General features: G+C 41.5%; 1 protein-coding gene across 5 annotated transcripts in view; it reads left to right on the forward strand.

Moving 5' to 3' along the window:
• Positions 1–12,500, forward strand: part of ralgps2 (Ral GEF with PH domain and SH3 binding motif 2) — a 227,166-nt gene that overhangs the window by 58,873 nt on the left and 155,793 nt on the right. For all 5 annotated transcript variants that reach the window (XM_061888160.1, XM_061888158.1, XM_061888161.1 and 2 more), the window contains exon 2: positions 6,024–6,144. The gene's annotated coding sequence lies outside the window, so the exon portion shown is untranslated. The remainder of the gene's footprint in view (positions 1–6,023; positions 6,145–12,500) is intronic.

A 12,500-nucleotide genomic window follows, 5' to 3' on the forward strand; every position in this document is an offset into this window, starting at 1 on the left:
AGGATAGGAATGTGAAGGGTCGGCTGTGGAATGCGTTGTCACATGCGCAGGTACACCACATGTGTGACGACGACACGCAAGCATGCGCGTCGACGGAGCCTGGTGGAGAGGCTGCAAACTCTCCCGTCAGTGCCTGCAGTGTGTGAATGTCAAATAGCAGTCCAGAGAGAGAGAGCGAGGCCTGATTGCGGAGCTTATGCAGAACCATGCATCGAGTCCCTTTCAGCCTCACAGCAGCTTGTTGTTTATCCATGCCATGCCATGCTTGCTATGTGTTGGCCATACTATAGATTGTATACATTGTATTGTAGGTCAAATGTGGTGGGCTGGCTTAGTAAGGCATGTCTTTATTTAAACGAGCTAGCTGTGGGGTTTAACTTTGTGGATTATTTAGATCTTTTTTTTTTGTTTACCGATTTTCCTTGACGAAAGGTGATGTTCACCGTTTATTGTGTAACTGGCAAGGAGTGGTGGCATTTCAGACATTCTATGACTCAGCTGACTAATGCAGTGTTTCTCCAAAAATAAAAACTCAGCAGCCGATATTGACAATTAAAAAGTTGTTCTTGCAATTGTTGCAAGTATAGCTCTTGTCTCAAAGTGGGTGTACTGTCACCACCTGTCACATCACAACCTGACTTATTTTCACTTTTTTGCTGTTTTCCTGTGTGTAGTGTTTTACTTCTTGTCTCGCGCTCCCATTGTGGTGGCTTTTTTTGCTGTTTTCCTGTAGCAGTTTCATGTCTTCCTTTGAGCGATATTCCCAGCAACTACTTTGTTTTAGCAATCATGAATATTTCAGTTGTTTTTATTCTTCTGTGTGGGGCCATTGCTGATTGTTATGTCATGTTGGGATGTACTGCTCCACAGTAAGTCTTTGCTGTCGTCCAGCATTCTGTTTTTGTTGATTTTGCAGCCAGTTCAGTTTTAGTTTAGTTCCACATAGGCTTCCCTAAGCTTCAATACCTTTTCTTAGGGGCACTCACCTTTTGTTTATCTTTGGTTTAACCTTTAGATACCTTTTTACCTTCACCCTGCCTCCCGCTGTTCCCGACATCTACAAAGCAATTGGCTACCTGCTGCCCCCTACTGATATGGAAGAGTATTACACGGTTACTCTGCCGACACTCAACAACAACACGTGTGCCGTGAGATACAGTCTGGTGTGCCGTGGTGGATGATCTAATTTCACCTATTTGGCTTAAAATATTTTTTGCAAGCCAGTAATTATAGTCTGCAAATGATGTGTTGTTGTTGAGTGTCGGCAGAGTAACCGTGTAATACTCTTCCATATCAGTAGGTGGCAGCAGGTAGCTGATTGCTTTGTAGATGTCGGGAACAGCGGGAGGCAGGGTGAAGGTAAAAAGGTATCTAATGGTTAAACCAAAGATAAACAAAAGGTGAGTGCCCCTAAGAAAAGGAATTGAAGCTTAGGGAAGCCTATGTGGAACTAAACTAAAACTGAACTGGCTGCAAAATCAACAAAAACAGAATGCTGGACGACAGCAAAGACTTACTGTGGAGCAAAGACGGCGTCCACAAAGTACATCCCAATATGACATAACAATCAACAATGGCCCCACAAAGAAGAATAAAAACAACTGAAATATTCTTGATTGCTAAAACAAAGTAGTTGCTGGGAATATCGCTCAAAGGAAGACATGAAACTGCTACAGGAAAACAGCAAAAAAAGCCACCACAATGGGGAGCGCAAGACAAGAAGTAAAACACTACACACAGGAAAACAGCAAAAATGTGAAAATAAGTCAGGGTGTGATGTGACAGGTGGTGACAGTACACCTACTTTGAGACAAGAGCTATACTTGCAACAATTCCAAGAACAACTTTTTAATTGTCAATATCGGCTGCGGAGTTTTTATTTTTTAATGATTTCTGATGGTTTTGTGCCTCGGGATTTTTTCTCGGAAAAAAACGTGCCTTGGCTCAGAAAAGGTTGAAAAACACCGGACTAGTCCACGTGTTTGTCAAAATAGCCTGACTGCCAAAACGCCAGTGTTTCTTATTGGAGATGTCCGATATTGTCCAACTCTTAATTATCAGTCAATCAATCAATCAATGTTTATTTATATAGCCCTAAATCACAAGTGTCTCAAAGGGCTGCACAAGCCACAACAACATCCGCGGTTGTTGGGCAAGGAAAAACTCAGCCCATTGGGACGTCGATGACAATGACTATGAGAAACCTTGGAGAGGACCGCATATGTGGGCAATATAATTTTACATTTCAACATTTCTGTCAACAAAGATTTGCTTCAGCCTGTGACAGGGGGCCTCTAGATTCAGAGTCTGTCAAGGTGGACCGGAAGAAAAGATTTCTTGAAAAAATATTTTTAAATGTCTTTATTTTTATTGTCATCACAAAATAAAATCAAAATATAAATGAAAAAAATTAGAATTGTGCACCACAACTTTCTCTGTGCAAATAAGACACGTCAGGGTGCCGATAGTGCTCAACAAAGAAACATTGCATCTCCCAAATTTCCTGGAATTGTCTTTGCTCATCACCGTCGCCGTGGAGTTTACAGTTACAGTAGCACAATTAAGCCGCGAACGGGCTAACATCACGACTAACTTGTTCCACGTCCGAATAGCCCAGCAACTCTCTGTCGGAGTATCAGCACAGTTTTGTATTGTTGCTCGGTCCTTCGGCGGAGTGCTTCGGAAGCTACCGGGCCACTCGTCTCCCCGGCCCGAGCAGTTTACAGCAGAGAGAGTGAGTGAGTGAGTGAGAGAGTGAGATGAAGAGAGATGGTAAAGTTGCAAAACATTTCTCTGCTCGCATCACGCAAGTGACGTCAATGTTGGGCACCTGAGAGCCACATACCACACTGTGATTGGTAGATTCCTTCGGCTCCGCACACAACGCTGTCAAGCGCCATTCATATAAAACTCGCAAGCCGCACTAACATTAAACTTTCATATGAAGGTGGGGGCCACAAAATAACGGTTTGCGGGCTGCGTGTTTGAGACCCCTGGTGTATAAGGACCGCAAAATGTCACCTAATAACAGGTATAGTATCTGCCGTTTTGTTTCGCAATATTATGCAAAAACCAACTTTCCTTACCTTCTGGAACCTGCTGATCTGTATTTGGGATCTGCATAAGTCCTGAAAAAAAGTGTGCGCGTCCGCAATTACAGTCCGTGCCAACACCATAGTCGATTAACTTCTTGTTTTCCTCTATCTTCTTATGTGGTATTCATTTTCCGCTGTTGCCATTTGTAATATAAAGTAGTGTAAAGTTCCTACTTATATCTGTCAGTAGACTAGATATCAAAGCGCTAAAAACTGTAGCGGATTTACATAATTCACCCACGGAACTTTAGTTATCAGGGGGTTCCGGTTGGACGTTTTTTAAACAAGGTAAAGAGTTGTATTTACTTTTAAGGTGATTAACTTATTTTAAAGCTTGTCTGACAGTTAATGCTGCAAATTGGCAGTACTAGTGCCGCCGTTACCCCTTTTTTCAAGTCGCATGGCAGTGAGGAAGAAAGACCTATTAGCTGTGCAGTCAGAGGTTTAGAACACATAAATTTGGCTCTCCGTGATTATATGTGGGAGGAATTGTTTTTGACTTTCCAATCTCGTTCTTCAGCCGCTTCCAAAAGGCCGCGGACATGTGGAAGGAGAGCGTGTCGCCTTACACTCAATTAGCGCCACAGGTTCTCCTCCATTCCGTTCCAGTTCACGTCTGTTTCGAAATGACTCAGAAGACGGGGGCGTCTTCTCTTATCGCCATGCGTCTTTTCGAAGGCCCTGAAGCCTGAGCTGCGTGGGCGTTGGTTGGAAGGAGCTGTTCTGTTTCGTCCGGGATGGCAGCCGAGACGTTGTGACTAAACAGCGGACAAGCCGGAACGAGAGCTTCAGTCATTAAATGTTGACACTGTACCTGACAATGTGACACTAGGGTTGGTCCGGGTTGTTTTCAACTCTGGACAATGTGATCTTGAAAGGTCAGCAAGCTTTTTTTTTAGTGCAAACCCTGTTTCCATATGAGTTGGGAAATTGTGTTCGATGTAAATATAAACAGAATACAATGATTTGCAAATAATTTTCAACCCATATTCCGTTGAATATGCTACAAAGACAACATATTTGATGTTCAAAATGATAAACTTTTTTTTTCTGCAAATAATTAACTTTTTAATTTTATGCCAGCACCATGTGACAAAGAAGTTGGGAAAGGTGGCAATAAATACTGAGGAATGCTCATCAAACACTTATATGGAACATCCCACAGGTGTGCAGGCTAATTGGAAACAGGTGGGTGCCATGATTGGGTATAAAAACAGCTTCCCAAAAAATGCTTTGTCTTTGACAAGAAAGGATGGGGCGAGGTACACCCCTTTGTCCACAACTGCTGGAGCAAATAGTCAAACAGTTTAAGAACAACGTTTCTCAAAGAGCAATTGCAACAAATTTAGGGATTTCAACATCTACGGTCCATAATATCATCAAAAGGCTCAGAGAATCTGGAGAAATAACTCCACGTAAGCGACATGGCCGGAAACCAACATTGAATGACCGTGACCTTCGTTCTCTCAGATGGCACTGTATCAAAAACCGACATCCACCTCTAAAGGATATCACCACATGGGCTCAGGAACACTTCAGAAAACCACTGTCACTAAATACAATATGTCTCTACATCTGTAAGTGCAAGTTAAAGCTCTACTATGCAAAGCAAAAGCCATTTATCAACAACATCCAGAAAGGCCGCCGGCTTCTCTGGGCCCGAGATCATCTAAGATGGACTGATGCAAAGTAGAAAAGTGTTCTGTGGTCAGCAAGTCCACATTTCATATTGTTTTTGGAAATATTCGACATTGTGTCATCCGGCGAACCATCCAGACTATTATCGACGCAAAATTCAAAAGCTAGTATCTGTGATGGTATGGGGGTGCATTAGTGCCCAAGGCATGGGGAACTTACACATCTGTGAAGGCACCATTAATGCTGAAAAGTACATACAGGTTTTGGAACAACATAGGCTGCCATCTAAGCGCCGTCTTTTTCAGCAAGACAATGCCAAGCCACATTCAGCACGTGTTACAACAGCGTGGCTTTGTAAAAGAAGATTGCGGGTACTTTCCGGGCCCACTTGCAGTCCAGACCTGTCTCCCATCGAAAATGTGTGGCGCATTATGAAGCGTAAAATACGACAACAAGACCCCGGACTGTTGAACGACTGAAGCTCTACATAAAACAAGAATGGGAAAGAATTCCACTTTCAAAGCTCCAACAATTAGTTTCCTCAGTTTCCAAACGTTTATTGATTGTTGTTAAAAGAAAAGGTGATGTAACACAGTTGTGAACATGCCCTTTCCCAACTACTTTTGCACGTGTTGCAGCCATGAAATTTTGAGTTAATAATTATTATTATTATGAGTTTGAACATCAAATATCTTGTCTTTGGAGTGCATTCAATTGAATATGGGTTGAAAAGGATTTGCAAATCATTGTATTCCGATTGTAGCTGAGATAGGCGCCAGCGACCCCAAAAGGGAATAAGCGGTAGAAAATGGATGGATGGATGGATGTATTCCGTTTGTATTTACATCTAACACAATTTCCCAACTCATATGGAAACGGGGGTTTGTAGTACATCATCTGTACGATTGACCACTAAATGGTAACACTCGAATAAGTTTTTCAACTTGTTTAAGTCGACGTGAATCAATTCATGGTAAGCGGTTTAAAGTTTACATTGCCGGGCAGAAAAGGTTATAAACCTATGTTTGTTCTGAGCTTCGTACCCCCCACTATCCACGGTGATATCAGCCTGAAGCGGATGAGAGCGTCTTAACCCCCAACTGATGTCCAAAAAGTCTGCCAGCATGCAGCATTTCTCTCATCTTCAATGCCGCTGAGGGCAAGGTGCTTTTTTCCTTGGATTGTGGCGACCCCTGGTGGCCATACCAGCATTCATTAATGCAGGCAAACTGTGATAAAGAACACTATTTTGTGACTAGGTCAGACATTTACATTCCCTCTCGTTTCCAGTGTGCAGGAAACGTGCATCAGCTTCTGAGTGAGACGCACGACGAGGACGAAGAAGACCGCGACGCACAGCGAGACGCTCGACGCTTGCCCCCACCATCATGCTCATCTGACACACAAACCGGTAAATGTGCAACACCTGTGAGTGAGTGGCGGTGTGTTGGTTTTCCTCAGGGGCATTTTGCAACCGTGCAGCCGTTGTAACGTGTTTGCATTCAAACGGCCGATCAGCACCAACATTTGCTTTACATAAATAGGGCGTGCCTAGTCATGTAACACACGTCTATGTATCATTTGAACATTTTATTCCTCCTCTGTTGGACCATTGGGAAGAAATTTGACATAAATAAGTTATTAGGGACCGCAATGTCCCTTTGGTAAAATGGGACAGAGGACCCTATTGCATTTGTAAGGTTTTATTCCTTTCTTTATTATTCCGCACCTTCGCGCTGTAATTTGACCAACTTGACATGCATCAAAACTCACCAAATTTTACACACACATGGGTATGGCAAACCTTGCCATCTAATAACAAAAACAAACCCCAAAAATCAAAATTGCGCTCTAGCGCCCCGTAGGAAAAAACACAGACAAAACTGCTTGTAACTTCTGTTAGGAATGTCGTAGAGACATGAAACAAAAACCTCTATGTAGGTCTGACTTAGACCTAGATTTCATACAATGATTTCCTTCAGCAAAAATCAACAGGAAGTTGGCAAAAACCCCTTCAAAACAACATTTTCCTAAAAAAAATTCATTTTTGACATTTAGAGCTGTAATTTGACCCCCATAAAATGCTTCAAAAGTCACCAAATTGGACACACACATCAGGACTGGCGAAAATTTCAATCTAATAAAAAAACCCAAAACTCAAAATTGCGTTCTAGCGCCGCCCTAGGAATAAAAAACAGACAAAACTGCTCCTAGGAAGAAAACACAGTCAAAACTGCTTGTAACTTCCGGTAGGAATGTCGCAGGGACATAAAACAAAAACTTCTATGTGGTCTCACTTAGACCTACATTTTAATAATTGACATCCTTCAGCAAAAAACTACAGGAAGTTGGCAAAAACCCCTTCAAAACAACATTTTCCTAAAAAATGCCGTTTTTGACACTTTGAGCTGTAATTTGACCCCCTTAAAATGCTTCAAAACTCACCAAACTGGACACACACATCAGGACTGGCAAAAATTTCGATCTAATAAAAAAACCAAAAAAAACCCCAAAACTCAAAATTGCGCTCTAGCGCCCCCCTAGGAGTAAAACACAGACAAAACTGCTCCTAGGAAGAAAACACAGACACAACTGCTTGTAACTTCCGGTAGGAATGTCGGAGAGACGTGAAACAAAAACCTCTATGTAGGTCTCACTTAGACCTACATTTTAATAATTGACATCCTTCAGAAAAAATCAACAGGAAGTTGGCAAAAACCCCTTCAAAACAAAATTTTTCTAAAAAATTTCATTTTTGACACTTTGAGCTGTAATTTGACCCCCTTAAAATGCTTCAAAACTCACCAAACTGGACACACACATCAGGACTGGCGAAAAACTCGATTTAATAAAAAAATAAAAATAAACCAAAACTCAAAATTGCGCTTTAGCGCCCCCCTAGGAATAAAACACAGACAAATCTGTTCATAGGAAGAAAACACAGTCAAAACTGCTTGTAACTTCCGGTAGGAATGTCGGAGAGACATGAAACAAAAACCTCTATGCAGGGCTCACTTAGACCTACATTTTAATAATTGACATCCTTCAGCAAAAATCAACAGGAAGTTGCCAAATACCCTTTCAAAACAAAAGTTTTGTAAAAACCCGTCACCTTTTTTCAAACGTTATAGATAGATAGATAGTACTTTATTGATTCCTTCAGGAGAGTTCCTTCAGGAAAATTAAAATTCCAGCAGCAGTGTACAGAGTTGAGATCAATTTAAAGAAAAAAGTAAAAAGTAAATAATGGGGGTTTGAATGGAAACAAAATAGAGAAATATTACAAAAGAATAAAAACAATGGGAATAACAATATAACAGTAAAATAAGAATATAACAAGACAAAGTAGGCAGTAATGACCATGTTATGAAAACGTATTGCACTGTTATCGTTTTGCATCCCCTGTCATCCTAATACCCCCCGTCCCCCGTCCCAGAGAGGAGTTGTACAGTCTAATGGGGTGTGGGACAAAGGAGTTCTTGAGTCTATTAGTCCTGCACTTGGGATGAAGCAGTCTAGCACTGAACAGGCTCCTCTGGCTACTGATAACACTATGCAGAGGGTGACTGGCATCATCCAGGATGCTCACTAGTTTGTCAACAGTCCTCTTCTCTGCCACCGTCACCAGTGAGTCCAGTTTCATTCCCATTGTAGAACCGGCCCGCCTGATCAGTTTCTCAAGTCTGGAGCTGTCCTTCTTAGATGTACTGCCCCCCCAACACACTACTGTGTAGAACAGAACACTGGCAACCACAGACTGGTAGTACATCCACAGGAGTTTTCTACAAATGTTGAAGGAGTGCAGTCTCCTGAGGAAGTACAGGAAGTACAGCCTGCTCTGTCCTTATGGGTGACAGAAAGAAGCACCAGTGTGACCCCAGGATGTAGGGAAGGTAGGTAACGTGAACGTAAAGATATGTTGAATGGGTAAAGGCAGGAAACACCAGTAAAAGTCGATCCCGTCCATCGCTGCTTGCAGCTTTAATTTTTGTTTTGTTTTTTAGTTTCTTTCAACATTTAAATACAAGAACATTACATTTCATTGACTTTACGTTAGTGCTGTCCAACTATTTTTTATCATCCATCCATCCATCTTCTTCCACTTACCCGAGGTCGGGTCGCGGGGGCAGCAGCCTAAGCAGGGAATCCCAGACTTCCCTCTTCGGCCAGCTTCTGCCGAGGTATCCCGAGGCGTTCCCAGGCCAGCCGGGAGACATAGTCTTCCCAACGTGTCCTGGGTCTTCCCCGTGGCCTCCTACCGGTTGGATGTGCCCCAAACACCTCCCTAGGGAGGCGTTTGGGTGGCATCCTGACCAGATGCCCGAACCACCTCATCTGGCTCCTCTCGATGTGAAGGAGCAGAGGCTTTACTTTGAGTTCCTCCTGGATGGCAGAGCTTCTCACCCTATCTCTAAGGGAGAGCCCCGCCTACCCGGCGAAGGAAACTCATTTCGGCCGCTTGTACCCGTGATCTTGTCTTTTCGGTCATGACCCAAAGCTCATGACCATAGGTGAGGATGGGAACGTAGATCGACCGGTAAATTGAGAGCTTTGCCTTCCGGCTCAGCTCCTTCTTCACCACAACGGATCGATGCAGCGTCTGCATTACTGAAGACGCCGCACCGATCCGCCTGTCGATCTCACCATCCACTCTTCCCTCACTCGTGAACAAGACTCCGAGGTACTTGAACTCCTCCACTTGGGGCAGGGTCTCCTCCCCAACCCGGAGATGGCATTTTTTATTATACTTTTCAATATTGGTTCATCATGATTATGCACAGTAAATTGCTTGCACAATTTAGATGACCCTAAAAAAATATATGTATTTTGACAAATTAAATTTGGTTGCCAAAACGTTTAAATTAGGGATGTCCGATCATGTTTTTTCGCTGATATCCGATACTCCGATATCGTCCAATTCTTAATTACCGATAACGATTTATACAGTCGTGGAATGAACACATTATTATGCCTCATTTTGTTGTGATGCCCCTCTGGATTCATTCTACAATGACAAACACATTTTACGGGACGGCGTGGCGCAGTGGAAGAGTGGCTGTGCGCAACCCGAGGGTCTCTGGTTCAAATCCCACCTAGTACCAACCTCGTCACATCTGTTGTGTCCTGAGCAAGACACTTCACCCTTGCTCCTGATGGGTGCTGGTTGGCGCCTTGCATGGCAGCTCCCTCCATCAGTGTGTGAATGGGTAAATGTGGAAGTAGTGTCAAAGCGCTTTGAGTACCTTGAAGGTAGAAAAGCGCTATACAAGTACAACCCATTTATTTATTATTATAATGTAACAAGGTTTTCTAAGTAAAATCAACTCAAGTTATGGAAAAAAATGCCAACATGGCACTGCCATATTTATTATTGAAATCACGGTATAGCTCGGTTGGTAGAGCGGCCGTGCCAACAACTTGAGGGTTGCAGGTTCGATCCCCGCTTCTGCCATCCTAGTCACTGCCGTTGTGTACTTGGGCAAGACACTTTACCCACCTGCTCCCAGTGGCACCCACACTGGTTTAAAAGTAAAAATGAGATACTGGGTTTCACTATGTAAAGCGCTTTGAGTCACTTTGAGAAAAGCGCTATATAAATATAATTCACTTCAGACTTCACAAAGTGCGTTATGTTTTTTAACATGCCTCAAAACAGCAGCTTGGAATTTGGGACATGTGCTCCCTGAGAGAGCATGAGGAGGTTGAAGTGGGCTGGGTGTATATTGTAGCGTCCCGGAAGAGTTAGTGCCGCAAGGGGTTCTGGGTATTTGTTCTGTTGTCTATGTTGTGTTACGGTGTGGATGTTCTCCCAAAATGTGTTTGTCATTCTTGTTAGGTGTGGGTTTACCGTGTGGCGCATATTTGTAACATTGTTAAAATTGTTTACACAGCCACCCTCAGTGTGACCTGTATGGCTGTTGACCTTGTAGATATTATGTGATTGGACCGGCACGCAAAGGCAGTGCCTTTAAGGTACGTTGGTGCTCTATACTTCTCCCCACGTCCGTGAACACAGCTGCGTTTTAAAAAGTCATACATTTTACTTTTTGAAACCAACACCGATAATTTTGAAACAGATACCGATAATTTCCGATTTTACCCTTTAAAGCATTTATCAGCCGATATTATCGGCAGTCCGATATTACCGGAAATCTCTACTTTAAATGTTCCATTTAGATCTAGGTCTTTTTTTTTTTTTTTTTTTTTTTTCTTCAAACTTGCCAGCGGGCGCACTAGTCTTTGCACTGGCGTGTGCGCTGACCTGAACACTGACCGTGTAACAATCCGCGCTGCCTTTTAGGCAACCAGCCATGATTTTAAAGAGATTTCTAAGAAGATTTTCCTCTTTTCTGACTTATGAATGTTAGAATGATGGATACTCAAATCAGAAGGTTAATGCATTTGGGCGCAAGCTTGCACACAGTTTTAGATGCCACTGAAGGCTGTTTTTTTGAACAGTGAGCACAGTGTGATGTCACAGTGGTGTTGGACGTACTTTCAGAATGTGGGGATTTCTAGTACATATTGCTGACCTGTTCAGTTGTGAACATTTTACATGGTACTGTTTTGTCAACATGCTAAGTACACAATTGGATTAGCCTCTTAAGCTGTGTGTGTGTCTGTGTGTGGTGTGTATACAGTACGGGCCAAAAGTTTGGACACACCCCCTCAGAACTATGAATGAACACATGCGGAGTTATGTACTTCACAAAAAAAGGTGAAATAACTGGAAACATGTTTTATATTCTATTTTTTTCTAAATAGCCACCCATTACTCTGATTACTGCTTTGCACACTCTTGGCATTCTCTCCATGAACTTCAAGAGGTAGTCACCTGAAATGTTTTTTTACTTCACAGGTGTCATAGTTTTGATGCCATCAGTGACAATCTGCAATGTAAATAGTCATGAAAATAAAGAAAACGCATTGAAATGAGGTGGTGAGTCCAAACTTTTGGCTTGTATTGTGACACATATATATACATATATATATATATATATATATATATATATATATATATATATATATATATATATATATATATATATATATATATATATATATATATATATATATATGTATATATATATGTATATATGTATGTATTGTATATCGGCATTCAGTATATGTGTGTGTAGTATATATATGTATATATACATTATATACATACATACTGTATGTGTGTGTATATATATATATATATATATCGGCATTCAGCATGTGTGTGTGTACATGTATACATATATATATATGTTTGTGTGTGTGTATATATATATGTATGTATATATATATATGTCTGTATGTATGTGTGTGTATATATATATATGTATGTATGTGTATATATATATATATATATATATATATATATATATATATACTGTGTATATATGAGGCTATATCATCCCTGCTCGATAAAGTCACCAGACTGCAAAACAGGCTTGTAGGGATGATATAGCCTTTTGTGGTTTTTCCTGACTCTCTCTCTCTCTCTCTCTCTCTCTCTCTCTCTCTCTCTCTCTCTCTCTTTATATATATATATATATACACTGTGCAATCTTACTGATAAAAGTCTCAATCAATCAATAAATCAAATTGAAGACAAACACACGACAACAGTAGACTGTGACAGCAGCAACTTTCTTAACCCATCTTGTTGATTAAATTAGTTCTTCATGTAAACGGGAAGATATGAACACGAGAAAACAAGACCCTGTCTCTCGAGGGTTTTTCCAATAATAAATTCAAATTCAACATCCTATAAATCAT

Source organism: Nerophis ophidion, linkage group LG26 (assembly GCF_033978795.1).
Source record: "Nerophis ophidion isolate RoL-2023_Sa linkage group LG26, RoL_Noph_v1.0, whole genome shotgun sequence".
NCBI classification, from domain to species: Eukaryota; Metazoa; Chordata; class Actinopteri; order Syngnathiformes; family Syngnathidae; genus Nerophis; species Nerophis ophidion.